At 41.8% G+C, this 13,928-nt stretch overlaps 2 protein-coding genes across 4 annotated transcripts in view; one reads left to right on the top strand and one right to left on the bottom strand.

Annotated features, from left to right (window-relative positions):
• Positions 1–3,794, bottom strand: part of LOC106582956 (small ribosomal subunit protein bS16m) — a 43,768-nt gene extending 39,974 nt beyond the window's left edge. The window contains exon 1 of the mRNA XM_014166598.3: positions 3,495–3,794. The gene's annotated coding sequence lies outside the window, so the exon portion shown is untranslated. The remainder of the gene's footprint in view (positions 1–3,494) is intronic.
• LOC106582955 (voltage-gated potassium channel subunit beta-2) overlaps positions 1–13,928 on the top strand; it is a 190,470-nt gene that overhangs the window by 145,872 nt on the left and 30,670 nt on the right. The gene's annotated exons all lie outside the window — the stretch shown is intronic.

Below are 13,928 nucleotides of genomic sequence, written 5' to 3'. Positions count from 1 at the left end.
TAGTCAGGACTGAATTAATGATGCATTCAAAACTGCTTATGATTATTTAAAGCAGCCCTTCTTGGCTTCTCAGGGAAACTGCAGAATATCCAACTGGCTGGCACGGCAGGTGGGGAGTTAATCCTATAAGATATAGGGCCAAAAAAAGCCTTTCGTTAACTAACACTCTCGCTTGACTCTTTTCCCCAATACTAGCTCTGACTTTGCTGATAGCTACTTTGAGGAAAAATATACTTACAATGACTGTGATATGTGGTTGTCCCTCCTAGCTATCTTAAGATGAATGCACTAACTGTAGGTCGATCTAGATAAGTGTGTCTGCTAAATGACTAATATGTAAATCAAATCAAATGTATTTATAAAGCCCTTTTTACATCAGCAGATGTCATAAAGTGCTTATACAGAAACCCAGCCTAAAACCCCAAACAGCAAGTAATGCAGATGTAGAAGAACGGTGACTAGGAAAAACTCCCTAGAAAGGCAGGAATCTAGGAAGAAACCTACAGAGGAACCAGGCTCTGAGGGATGGTCAGTCCTTTTCTGGCTGTGCCAGGTGGAGATTATAAGAGTACATGGTCATTAAGGCCAGGTTGTTCAAATGTTCATAGATGACCAGCAGGGTCAAATAGTAATCAGTGGTTGTAGAGGGTGCAACAGTTCAGCACCTCAGGAATAATGTCAGATGACTTATCATAGCTGAGCATTCAGAGGTCGAGACAGCAGGTGCGGTAGAGAGAGACAGAGGAAGAAAGCGAGAGGGAGAGCGAGGGTCGAAACAGCAGGTCTGGGACAAGGTAGCACGTCAGGTGGACAGGTCAGGGTTCCATAGCCACAGGCAAGACCAGATGGACTGGGGACAGGGACAGGCAGGAGTCATCAGGCAAGGTAGTCCTGAGGCATGGTCCTATGGCCCAGGTCCTCCGGGAGGGGAGGAGGAGAGGAGAGGAGAGAGGGGGTAGGGGGAGGGGAGAGGGAGAATTAGAGGGAGCATGCTTAAGTTCACACAGCACACTAAATAAGACAGGAGAATTTCACCAGATAGGACAGGAGAACTTCACCAGATAAGACAGGAGAATTTCAACAGATAGGGCAGACTGACCCTAGCCCCTCCGGCACAGACTATTGCTGCATAGATACTGGAGACTGAGGAAGCATCAGAGTAGTCATTATTACAACAAACAAAATAATTTTCCGATTAATCGGCAGCGGGTTTTTTTGGTCCTCAAATAATCGGCATCGGTATCGGGGTTGAAAAATCATGATCGGTCGACCTCTAGTCCAAATAGCATAGTTCTGAACTGTAGATCCCTGCAGTTGTCTTAATTTGCCACGTCACCTTCCCTTCAGAAATGTTCAATGTAGAGTCAATTTGCATAATAACATCAAGGCCAAAAATAGGTTGTTCAAATGAGCCTATCCACACCCCTGCATCAATCTTCTTTGAACCAATAGAAATTGATAGTGGTTTGGTCTGTTTCATATCTGTCCCCCCCACTCCTGTTGCTCTCATCTTCTTGCCCGTGTACTGAGGACATATATGTTTTGCATAAGATATGGGCAATACAGTGACTTCATCACCTGTATCAACTAAATAATCTACTGCAAAGTTGTTAACCATCATGTTCACATATATTCCATCTGATTTCATATGCACACCAGCTGAGGTGGGACGTAAGAGTGGGTCTGTTAGTTTACCTCCACAGCATCCAGCAAACTCTGCTGCTGAGCCGGAGAGAGCTCTCTTGGCACATTTCCTGCGGCTGCCTCCGGCCACTTCTCATAAAAACACGTTTTCTTTTCCGACATTCTCGTTGCCAGTGACCAGAAAACCCGCAATAATGACATACACCAGGTTTCTCTTCTGCTGAACAAGTAATGTTGTTGGTTTCACTCAGAACCTGCACAACTCTGATAACAGCCGGTTTATTATGTTGATTGATGTCTCTGTCCAGTCGTGACATTCTGTCGATGATGTCGCCGTCGTTTTGTCTCTCCCAGTCATTAGTTGTGGAAACAAAAGTTTTTGCAAATCATCATGTATGGATTGCATCAGCTGATGAGTGATTGCCCCATTTCTGGAGGAATTTTGTGTATCTTCATCTTCCATGCCGGGTAACCCACTGTGTCTAACCACCTCTGCTCTAAACCTTTCTTCAAATTCAACAAACTGTTCTTTCGGTTTTTGAACACATTTGGTTATCTCTCCCCAATTGGTGGTTGTATTGGTCAGACCCTTAAGGAAAACATGTATGGCTCTCCATCCATCAGCCACATCTTGCTCTTCACCACCCACAGCTCTATAAACATTTTCTTCAAGTACGCCATGTTCACGGTTGTTGAAAACAAAGGCTAGTAACTGTAACCCATCATAAGGATGTAGATTGTAGAGTTTCTTATAACGCTATAGCGCTTCAAATGGTCCCATGTTTTAATACCCACTTCTCGCAGATGTTTCAACGTTTTTGACCATTCATCCAACTGTTTTGGAGATGCTGATTTATGTGTGATTACTGTCACCTGAGGTTTGTCTTTACTGCCCTTTACAGCCTCTGTTCTGGTTGGCCTAAGACATCATTTGTCACTGTTGTCAGTATCTGTTGACTCAAAGCCAGCAGAGCTGACCAGATGCTTGAAACCCGATCATCCTTGCGCAACTCAGTGTGAGGGTAGCTTGAGGGAACAAATGGTCCACAGGTGGGGGTCAAGTCTGTTTTTACGACCCTTGCCTGTAATTGTGGAATTTATGATTTCAAGGTTTTGATCTGTTCACCAAGAGCCCTTAAACTTTCTTTATCTCTCTTCAATGTCCTGTCATGATTCTCCATAAAGAATTTCTCGTCACGTTTTCTTACTTCGGCTAAAACAGTTAAAGACCATCGTGTCTTTGTCAAGGAATTAGACATTCTCTGTATTTTTACCCAAGATTTGTATTCATCAGACAGATTCCATATTCCATCTTTGTCAACAATGACAGAATATTTCTTCATTATCTCTTGCCTACACTTCTCTACTTTGAAATGGTTCTTCATATCACTAGACAGTGAATTTAAAATATCTGTTCCGCCCTTTTCCAGAGGGGTTTTCTCACTTAACAATGGCATTATATTAACTTTAAAAGTTGTATAATATATATCTCTATGTTTATATATTCATTTAACCCCAAAATATATCCTCTTTCGAGGACTCAAATCTCTTCTAGAACAAATGGTCTCTGTAGGGTCTGGCTGCCCATAAAAACTTATGTTCACTTCAAAAAGCTTGTTGAAGGCTTACATTAACCACAAGTGTAAAAATTGCTACTCAACTAGCAACTCACTTCTATGCAACAAGAAGGTTTCACAAAAAGAAAGGACTCTAAAATGTTAGAGGACTCAAACCTCTATAATAGAGAACAAAGGACTTGAACCTTAAACATCCCAGATACGTATCACTCATTGCATGCATACATTTTAACCTGATTTGGTTCTTTTAAAATGATATTGGTCTAGACTCACCCAGCACTTCTGCCATCGATCAGGAGATTAAGAGTTGACTCCCCAAAGTGGGTTGCACTCAGCCTTCTCTCTTTCTTCTGGATCAACACACAGTTGAGTTTTTCTTGTTGTTATTCAGACCAATTCATCCGGGTCATGGCACCAAATGTTAGCAGTTGATGTTACTCTTCAATAACACAGACCACAAAGCAAATCAGGGGGAGGAAAGTAGGTTTATTCATATTCAAAGAGGATGAATCATGCGGGGAGGTAGATGTTCATGTTCCCCCGTCCCCAGTGATTCTCCCCAGTGATTCTCTCCACAGAACAAAGGGACAGGATGTACTTTATAACCCAGCCCTAGCCTATGGTTGACCAATTACAATTCCTTGCAATAAAACTGTGCCAATGGCCAAATAACAAGTATCCTATTTCAGGTTGGACCAATGAGAACATGCCACACGTAGCTATGAGTTCAGGACTGACATTCCTAACAGATGTTGAACTGAAAACCAACTATTTCCATTGATAATTCCCTATTGACCGTTAGTACTCTATTGACTTTTAGTACTTTTGACCTCTTGTCCTCTGCGTTGTTTATCTTCAAAATATTCTTACAGTTGTAATAGGGTCTAGTAGGCAGCTGGATGGTTTAGAAGCCATTACTATTTTCGTAAATGTGTCGAGAGATACATTCATAACGAGCTACCACGAAGCTATTTCAGGCTATCAATCAAGTTAGAGTAGCTAGCTTGTCTAACTATAATAGCTGGCATTGGTGTTCAAACAGCTAAATCATTTTTTAAGTGGCAACTTTATTTTTGAAAACTTCCAGTCTGGTTCTCGTGCCCACTACAGCACAGAGAGACTCATCCATGCTTTTATTGCAATTTGGCTTGACTACTGTATTGATCTCCTGTCTGGTCTACCCAAGAAAGCCATTGGTCAACTGCAAAACATACAGAATGCTCCAGCACGGGTACTGACCAAGACCAGACGGAGAGCACACATTACACCGGTTTTATTAAGCACTCTATACTGGCTGTCTGTGAGTTTAAGAATGAATTTTAAGATTATTCTATTGGTTTTTAAATCAATCCACAATTGTGCACCCCAATACATGTCAGACATGCTTTTAAGTTATGTACCCAGTAGGTCCCTCAGGTCCTCTGGCTCTTGGTCCGAGGCCTTCCCAAAGCCTAGGACCAAGAGGCATGGAGAGGCAGCCTTTAGTTATTATGCCCCCAGTCTCTGGAATAGCCTGCCAGAGAACCTGAGGGGTTCTGAAACTGTGGAGATATTTAAAATAAATCTTAAAACATATTTTTAGCTTTTCTTTTCCTGGGGGTGCTTTTTAGTTGTTCAGTTTTGTAATTCTTTTGTTTTTTTATCTTATGTTTGTTGTGTAGTAAATATTTCGGCTTTTATTTTCACTGTTTTGTATTAGTTGTTTCCTGTAATGCGCATTGCATTCCATGTATGAAATGTGCTGTAAATAAAGCTTGATTAGATGCCTGCTGGCAAGGTTGGTAGACTTTAGAAAAGCAAGCAATAACTAAATGTACTGAATAAGACTCACATTCCTTTCAATATTTTCTCCAGATTTTAGCAGAGGCAGAGAAGAATATTTCGTTTCTTTGAAAAAAGAACCACCAGTCAGGAGGATACAGACAGCTCAAGAGGCACAGATATACAGAAAAATATACATCTTTTTGACAGAATTAAGAATAATGATTATTGCAAGAAAAAGCTGTTTCAGGTGTTTGAAAAATTATCCAACTTCAGCACGACCCGCCCAAATCCACCCCCCAGCAATCCTCACGTACTTTGTGCCCCCTCAGATTTTTGGGGTGGATGACGCCCCAGATTACAGCGCCCAGTATAACTAACTGGCAGAGTGATGTTTCTGTGTGTGAGCTGAGCAGATGGTGTTTAAATCACACTGCTGTGTTGTTCAGGTGTGAGTTAACTAGCAGAGACGCAACACCGCCTGGTGCCTAGCCTATCTACAGTATAAAGCTGATTCAGCAGTCCATCTACATTGGCTGTGCTACTTTGAAGTCTTGTCATTTTTAGACCATACCTGAACAGATGTCAGTGTTTACAAAGAAGATGATTGCAGGAAATGGGTGTAATTTACATATGAAAGCTGCAACATGGATGCATGCTCCTGTTTAGGAGTTTGGCTTGAGACGTGTCAGGCTATATTTCAGTCATCCTACGCCTTTTGTTGTCAAGTGATTGGATTTAGGTAATCTCAGTTCTGTAGCTGTTTTTACCCCTCAGAGTTCCAAGCATGGGTACTTTGGCCTTATATGTAGTATGGGTTACAAAAGGATTGGGTGTTTTTGATTTGGGTGTTGGCTAATCAGAATCACTTTATTCTCAATTACATTTACACATACCCAGAATTTGATTTAGTGAATAGATGCTGCCAGCAATAGACAATGTACAGACAGAATACAGACAAAGTCACCATAGTCAACATACAGGATATACAATATAAATACAGAGAACATAAAACACTGGAGTAAAACTGAGTTACAGTGAGGATATACAATTTACAGCGGGAAAATACAGTATATATATATATATATGCAGAGGAAGGGACGCTGCCATGACAAATTTATACAGTGTAGGGCTGACCCCAGTTAGTCGACTGGTCGATTGTTTGGTCTTTAGGCTTTTGGTCGACCGAGATTGTTTTAGTCGAGCAGTAACAAGTGTGTATATATATATATATGTACACATATTTGCGCCCTTCTCGGTGAACTAATCCATTGCAGAGGCTTAGACTAAAAGCCAATTTATGCTTGATCTGAAAATGTGGTAGGAGGCTCCATATGGAGGGTGTACGTCATGCGCCTCCCAATTTTTGGAACATTGCAAAGGGCTCTGTATACCTCCGCATGGACATGATCGGCTGACGGTAGGTGGGGGCGGTACATCCTGTATAAACACAAACTCACTTATTTGACAACAGCTCTGCTCCATGAAGCGCAAGAAGTGTGAATGCCCTGCCTTCTGCTGAGGCCGTAGCACCGTAAACGCTGCAGGCCGATGCAGACGTCAGATGGACCATGCGCTCAGATGCGCAATGCACTTCTCTCTCCAGTATGCGCTCTCTCACGCCAATTTGTGCACATTCATTGTTTGCGTTTGATTGTTAGTGTATATCAATTCCCCATTACATATATCACCAACAGTACATCTACAATGTCTATTACTTTGGTTACGGTAATTTATTTTTATTCACTCAATGTTATTATTCCAGTCTTCCTGTTCTCATTGTCGGAGTGGACACATTGTTTGCAGAGTGCACAACCTATGCTACACTTGTCAGACACACGTTTTGGTTTATTTCATTCTATTTACAAGTTTAGTCATTGTCTTTTGTTTGGAGCGCTCCTGTCAATGTTGAGTAAGGATGAGCACGCATAGTAGTAGGCCTAAAGGCTGCCTGGCCTGACTATACATAGTAGTAGGCCTAAAGGCTGCCTGGCCTGATTATACATAGTAGTAGGCCTAAAGGCTGCCTGGCCTGACTATACATAGTAGTAGGCCTAAAGGCTGCCTGGCCTGACTATACATAGTAGTAGGCCTAAAGGCTGCCTGGCCTGACTATACATAGTAGTAGGCCTAAAGGCTGCCTGGCCTGATTATACATAGTAGTAGGCCTAAAGGCTGCCTGGCCTGACTATACATAGTAGTAGGCCTAAAGGCTGCCTGGCCTGACTATACATAGTAGTAGGCCTAAAGGCTGCCTGGCCTGATTATACATAGAAGTAGGCCTAAAGGCTGCCTGGCCTGATTATACATAGTAGTAGGCCTAAAGGCTGCCTGGCCTGATTATACATAGTAGTAGGCCTAAAGGCTGCCTGGCCTGATTATACATAGTAGTAGGCCTAAAGGCTACCTGGCCTGCATACAAATGTAGGCATATAAATGTGCCCATTTAGGGATCTAATAGTATTTCTGATTGGCTGAAGGCACCACCACTAATGACCTGTGGAGCTTCTCAAAGTAATGTTTTCTTCACCTCAAACAGTAAGCAAATGAAGTCTGTTTTTACATCCATTGAGAATAACAGTTTCTCAATGTATTTGAAAAATCTTTCGATAACCACTCATCATGAAAGGGAAACATGTCATGCTCTGATCCAATAGAAACGTCATAAAATAGGCCTACCTGATTACTTATCAGTGCTTAACTTGGACTGAAATAAGTTCCGGTACTCATTTTGGGTGCTGGTACTGTTTATATTCAGGTGCAGTAGCTCCACAATACTTTTGAGCTAATATTGTTTAAGAGAAACAAGAGCTCAAGCAGTAGAACATTTGAGGTGACGGTACTCAGCTCCAGTGAGCTCCTGCCTGAGTCTTGCACTGTTTCTTATCCCTTGCGCAAATAGCCTACAGCTGTGTCTGTCCCGAGTTCACTGGCAAGGGAAACTCTGGGGTCCCAGAATATTTTATATAATGTTGCAAGTTCGCTAGCGCTCAGGCCAGAACCAAGTTAATACAATGTTTCAAGTTTGTTGCAGACAGAATGTAACGTATATGCCGGGAGTCAGGCTGCAGAAGGTGACTTTAATAATGAACCGATCCAGATTAACAAACATGAGCCGCGTACTGAACGTGAGAGAAAACAATACTAACTAATGACTGATGTTAACTGAGGGCTAAATAAAGGGCGAGTAATCAAGGGGAAAATGATGACCAGCTGTGCATAATGATGGGGAACAGGTGTGCGTGATATAGTTGCAGGGCTGGTGGTTAGTAGAACTGCGATGTCAAGCGCCAGAGGGAGGTAGCAGGAGTAGGCATGACCCACAGGCCATGTGTATGTCACGTACGTTTGTAGGAGGAGACCAAGGCGCAGCGTGAATATCGTTCCACATCTTTATTATGTTGTGAAACTTTGCCAAACAAACAATAAACTATAAACAAACAACAAACCGTGACGACAGAGGTGCAACATGCAATAACTCAAAATAATCTCCCACAAACACTGGTGGGAAAAACAACTACTTAAATATGATCCCCAATTAGAGGCAACGATGACCAGCTGCCTCTAATTGGGAATCATACAAAACCCCCCAACATAGAAAAAATAAACTACAACACAACATAGAAAAAATAAACTACAACACAACATAGAAAAAATAAACTAGATAAACATAATCTAGAATGCCCACCCAAATCACACCCTGACCTACCCAAGTAGAGAAATAAAAAGGCTCTCTACGGTCAGGGCGTGACAGTGTAGCCAATGTGATTTATAGGATATTTATTTTTATCAGGATATTTTCTACCTGCAGGCTGCAGTGTATTTATTTGTTGGCTTTATGTAGGCTATTTTTACATAGTTGGCAATGGATGTTACTTTTTAGGTTTGTATCATTTTCATTTAGATAGAATTTTGATTAACCCCATGACAATGATTTTGAGATATGAAGACATTATTATAAATTAAACTTTCACGAAAATGTGCATATGAAAACCATAACTGGCACGCAGATTGGTAGAAAATGGTAAGATAAATTGGCATTCCACATGAGAAAGTTTGCCGACTCCTCGTGTAGCCTGTTACCGGCAACTTCAGGAGAGTAATGGCAGAATCTGCGAAAGCCAGCAGGAGGAGGAGAAGAATAGTTGGGTCAGGTTTTTTTTCTTCTGGTTGTCTAGATCTCTGGCACCATCTTGAGGCATTTGTCTTATTTCATCAAACCGTGAGCTTTAAGCATCAGACAAGCTCAAGGCAGATAGTTGATTTTAGTAAAACACGTAAGGTGTGTCTATATGTGGAAAAATACAGGTTTAAAAATGTTGACCAATCGATTGGTCGAAAGAACAGACAACTTTCAGTCGACAAAGATTTTTTAAAATTGGGGACAGTCCTTATACAGTGCATATACAGTATTTGGCAGAGGTGTAAATTGTGCAAATGCAGTATAGTGCCGTTATTACAATAAAAGGTCTTTGATGGCAAGGTGCAGTGTTCGGGTCAAATTAAGTCTCTTAATCCCTATGAACACGATAGCCGGGTCATAAGGACTTCATTTTGCACTCAGAGGCTCTCTATTAGTGAGCCAGCTCTCCATGGGCTTTACTCGTTCTTGAAATGTGGCTCTTTAGAGAGGAACACCGAGCAGGACACTTACGCCTTCTGTACTGTAGCCGCTGAACACTCCACTCCAGTGCAAACACAGATAGGACTTTATACTGCAGCCTCCAACTCTTACAGCCTCGGCTACATACATAGCCTAGTGTTTAGAGTAAGTGGCTATCTTTAGTGGACAAGGAAAGAACACTTGCCATCTGTTTGCTAGGGGCATGTTAGGGTGAATTTCCAAACAGTGTTTGTGTGTGTGTGTGTGTGTGTGTGTGAGTGCACTATGTGGATGTGTGTGTGCTAATGGGAGCGTGTTTAGCTGAATGGGGAGATGAAGACAGCTGTTTACTCCTTGCCTGAGTGAAAGAGTTCAGAGCCAGTGCTGCTCAGAGCCAGTGCTGCTCTGAGCTGAGCTGTGTGTTTGCATTAGCAGCACTCTTCTCTCATCTTCTCTCTATTTCTCTGCGTGTTATTGTCTTAAACACACTGGAAATATATGTATTAAACCATCCTGCTGTGTGCTGCCAGGAATAGACATTTAGCTTTAATTCCCCTTTCAACTAATCGTGTCTTTCACCCGCCAAGCCTATTCCATTTTAAATGTGTTTGTAGACATTTGTGTTGACTACTTGAATCCTGTTTCTTGTGATTTCACAGCATGTAGCCTATCCGTGTGTACGTCAGTATCTAAGCTGATGAAGGGAACAGATATAATTGTGTCATGTTTTACACATTGTATGACTGCACTGTGTAGAGACAATAGGAGCTGGCAACCCCATCTGTTGTAGGTTGCTGTTACGACAGTACAGGAACTTACATTTGTCAATTATTAAATACTTTTTTTTCTTTCAAGATCCTAGTGTACAGTATCATTTTGATCCTTTTTGAGGATCTGTTAGTAGTGCACAGTATCAGAATTAGATTGTGTGTCAGTTATGTTGATGGTTGATCCCTGTTGTGTTTCTCTGTGTGACATGCCTTTGAACTGTCCATATGACATCATGAGTGTTAAAGTGGAACTGACAGCTTTTTAGCAACGTGAAATCTTATTAAAATCTGTTCATATAAACCCCCAGGAAGAATATGATGTCTTTTTTATTTTTTTTAACATTTTCTGACAAGCCAGCTGTAACGTCCGTCGTTAAAGGTAGACCAAGGTGCAGCGTGGGTTGGGTTCATCATATTTTATTTAACGGTGAACCAGCAAAAACCAAAACGATGAACGAAAAGTTTTGCAGCAATACAAAAACAAGATCCCACAAACACAGGTGGAAAAAAGGCTGCCTAAGTATGGTTCCTAATCAGAGACAACGATAGACTGCTGCCTCTGGTTAGGAACCATACTCGGCCCAACACAAAGAAATACAAAACATAGAATGCCCACCCCACACCCTGACCTAACCACATAGAGAAACACACCCTCTCTCTCAGGTCAGGGCGTGACACCAGCACTTACAGTAGATATGGTAATTTTTTTCATTTGCATAAATTCATAGAATGTTTGGGAATTTGTGAAAATGATATATCAATATAGAGTGGGAAAGCGGCATGTGTTTGGACAATTAATAGACACTGCAGTAAATAAAACCTAATTAAAACATCTGTCTTGTCCAGGACCAGAGTCTACGCAGACCAGTGTGCCATAGCCAATCAGAGCTACAGTAGACCTATATGTAAATAAACAATTTTGCCACATGGACCTGCCGTCATTGTCTTTGAACTGGACTGTGTGTTACAGACAGTAGCAACAGCACAACTTTAGATCATTGCCCTTGCTAATTTGATTGTATTGACATTCACTGCCTTAGTTACAATCGTCCGTTTTTGTCCAACATATTGAGTCATTGAAACTAAAACAGTGCATCCTGAATGGATGGAGGCAGCAAACAATGTACCAAACCAGCTGTGATTTACAACCTGATAACAATATTTGTTGGACTACCAAGAATGTATTGGTGAATTATATTAATCATGCATTGAACTGCATCCATTTATTCTGCCAACAAGGCCTTACTGTACGTCATGGTATTTTTTGTCAAATAGAACCTATTTTTAGGTTGGAACCTGCTTCTAAGGTTGGTTTTGTAGCATAAACTGGGCATTTTATATTTTTGACTGATATTCTAATGATTTGTTTCATATCTGCAGAGTAGTTGTCATTTCCACTTTAATTGGTGTAGAATGGTATACTATCCTAAGCCCTTAGAATACCATGGGGAAGTACTTAGAGGCTATTAGTGTTTCCCCTATATTCATTTAGAAGTGGTGGTCCACTACTACTAAATTGTTGCCACTGCTGCAAAAAAGGAAAACGACAGTAAATGGCACAGTAAAGGTTAAAGTATACAGTATATAAGATGTATGGTTAACTGCTTTTTACTCAGTCATCTGTGTTGTGAATATTTTACTTCTGTCCTACACTACTGTAAATAGTGTCATATGACACTGAATGATGCAGTGTGGTCATGATATGTGATCTAGTGAGTAAGCTTTTCTGCACCACTTTTTTTAGTATGTAAACTATACAGTGGCCGTGTCCGAATACCCATACTAGCGTACTACATACTTAAATTGCATACTATGTAGTCACCGTCGGATACTATTTAGCACGTACCGTTTAGTAAAAAGTATGCAGTATGCAACGGCCGCAACGCAGTAGCGGCTCCTGACTGGCTGAGTACTGTAGGTGGGGACGAGGCCGCTGGATTTTTCCAAATTCAACAGACATGCATCACATTAACCAGACTGATAGTAGCTCATTTCCAATTTGATTCATTTCTCTAAACTCTGAATAGAAAAGGAATGGCATTATAGGCCTACTCAGGCTGGTTATAGACAGACTATCACATTCATTTGGTTCCATTTCAACATATGTATTAGTGAAACCAGAGTGCTATAACATATATAAATTGAAGTGTTCACACCAAAACTTTTCAAATGTTCAAATCAGAAGGCTATTGCACAGAAAAATGTGCACGGTCGGGTGCATCGCAAATTCAGAACCGCAGGACAGCAACATAATAAACCATGTGGTTGTTGGTCACCTCCCTGACCAAGGCCCTTCTCCCCCCAATTGCTCAGTTTGGCCGGGCGGCCAGCTCTAGGAAGAGTCTTGGTGGTTCCAAACGTCTTCCATTTAAGAATGATGGAGGCCACTGTGTTCTTGGGAATCTTCAATGCTGTAGAAATGTTTTGGTACCCTTCCCCAGATCTGTGCATCGACACAATCCTGTCTCGGCGCTCTTCTGACATGCACTGTCAACTGTGGGACCTTTATATAGACATGATGCACCTGAGCTCAATTTCGAGTCTCATAGCAAAGGGTCTGAATACTTATGTAAATAACGTATTCTTAGAACCTGTTTTCGCTTTATCATTATGGTGTATTGTGTATAGATTGATGAGGAAAAAATATATTTAATCCATTTTAGAATAAGGCTGTAACGTAACAAAATGTGGAAAAAGTCAAAGGGTCTGAATACTTTCCAAAGGCACTGTATGTGACCCTGTTCTCATTCATCATCACAACTTGCCTTTCCACCCCACCGCCCTGAACTGTCTCACTCCCACAACCCCTCAACCCCTTATCCTGACAAGTCTTACCCCTTCACCCTCTGTCCTCCACCCTGACCTCTCAGCCCCTACCTTCCCCTCATCTTCTCAGGCCAACACCCTGACCTTTCAGCCCTACCTCTCCCTCTCTGGCCCTGGCCTGAACTCTCAGTAACACCCCTGTAGCTCTTCAGCCCAGAGAGAGCCCATCCTACCTTGTTGACATGGTGAACACATATTGCAGCTCTCAGAGCTAGCGCCTCCCACCTCCCTCGGGGCCAAATATCAGGATAGGGAAAGAGTTGGACAGGGACGGTACAGCTGTCATCCATCTGGCTCCATCTGAATTCTAGACAGTCTGATCAGGTGCAGTGGATTTACGCAAATAACCCCTGAAATAGACTTCTAAAGGCTCGCACACATCACCCATTTCATTTAGCAGACACACCAAATGTGGATCTAGCGTTCGTCTGCCAATCGCTCAGCATACTGTGTTTTAGGGACCACATGCTCTAGATGTCTGACTGTCGAAAATGTTGACGCGATTCTACATGTAAAATGGGTGAGCACTCGATTCACTAATAACATTGAGGTGCTAAGTACTCTTGGGCAGCAAACGCTAACTCACACCTCAGAAAACCCATAAAGACTGAGATGAGCGCCTCTGTTCATTCACTTTGAAATCAGGGGCTTAGTGAACCATGAGGCCACTGTGGTACAAACCGTCCAGAGGCATCTCATCTACAGCCAATGAAATAACTCACACAGTCAAAGTGGTCACTGGGTCCA

Source organism: Salmo salar, chromosome 22 (genome assembly GCF_965601325.2).
Source record: "Salmo salar chromosome 22, fSalSal1, whole genome shotgun sequence".
Lineage (NCBI taxonomy): Eukaryota > Metazoa > Chordata > Actinopteri > Salmoniformes > Salmonidae > Salmo > Salmo salar.
The sequence above is the reverse complement of the archived record's forward strand: the minus strand, read 5'-3'. Positions and strand labels throughout refer to the sequence as shown.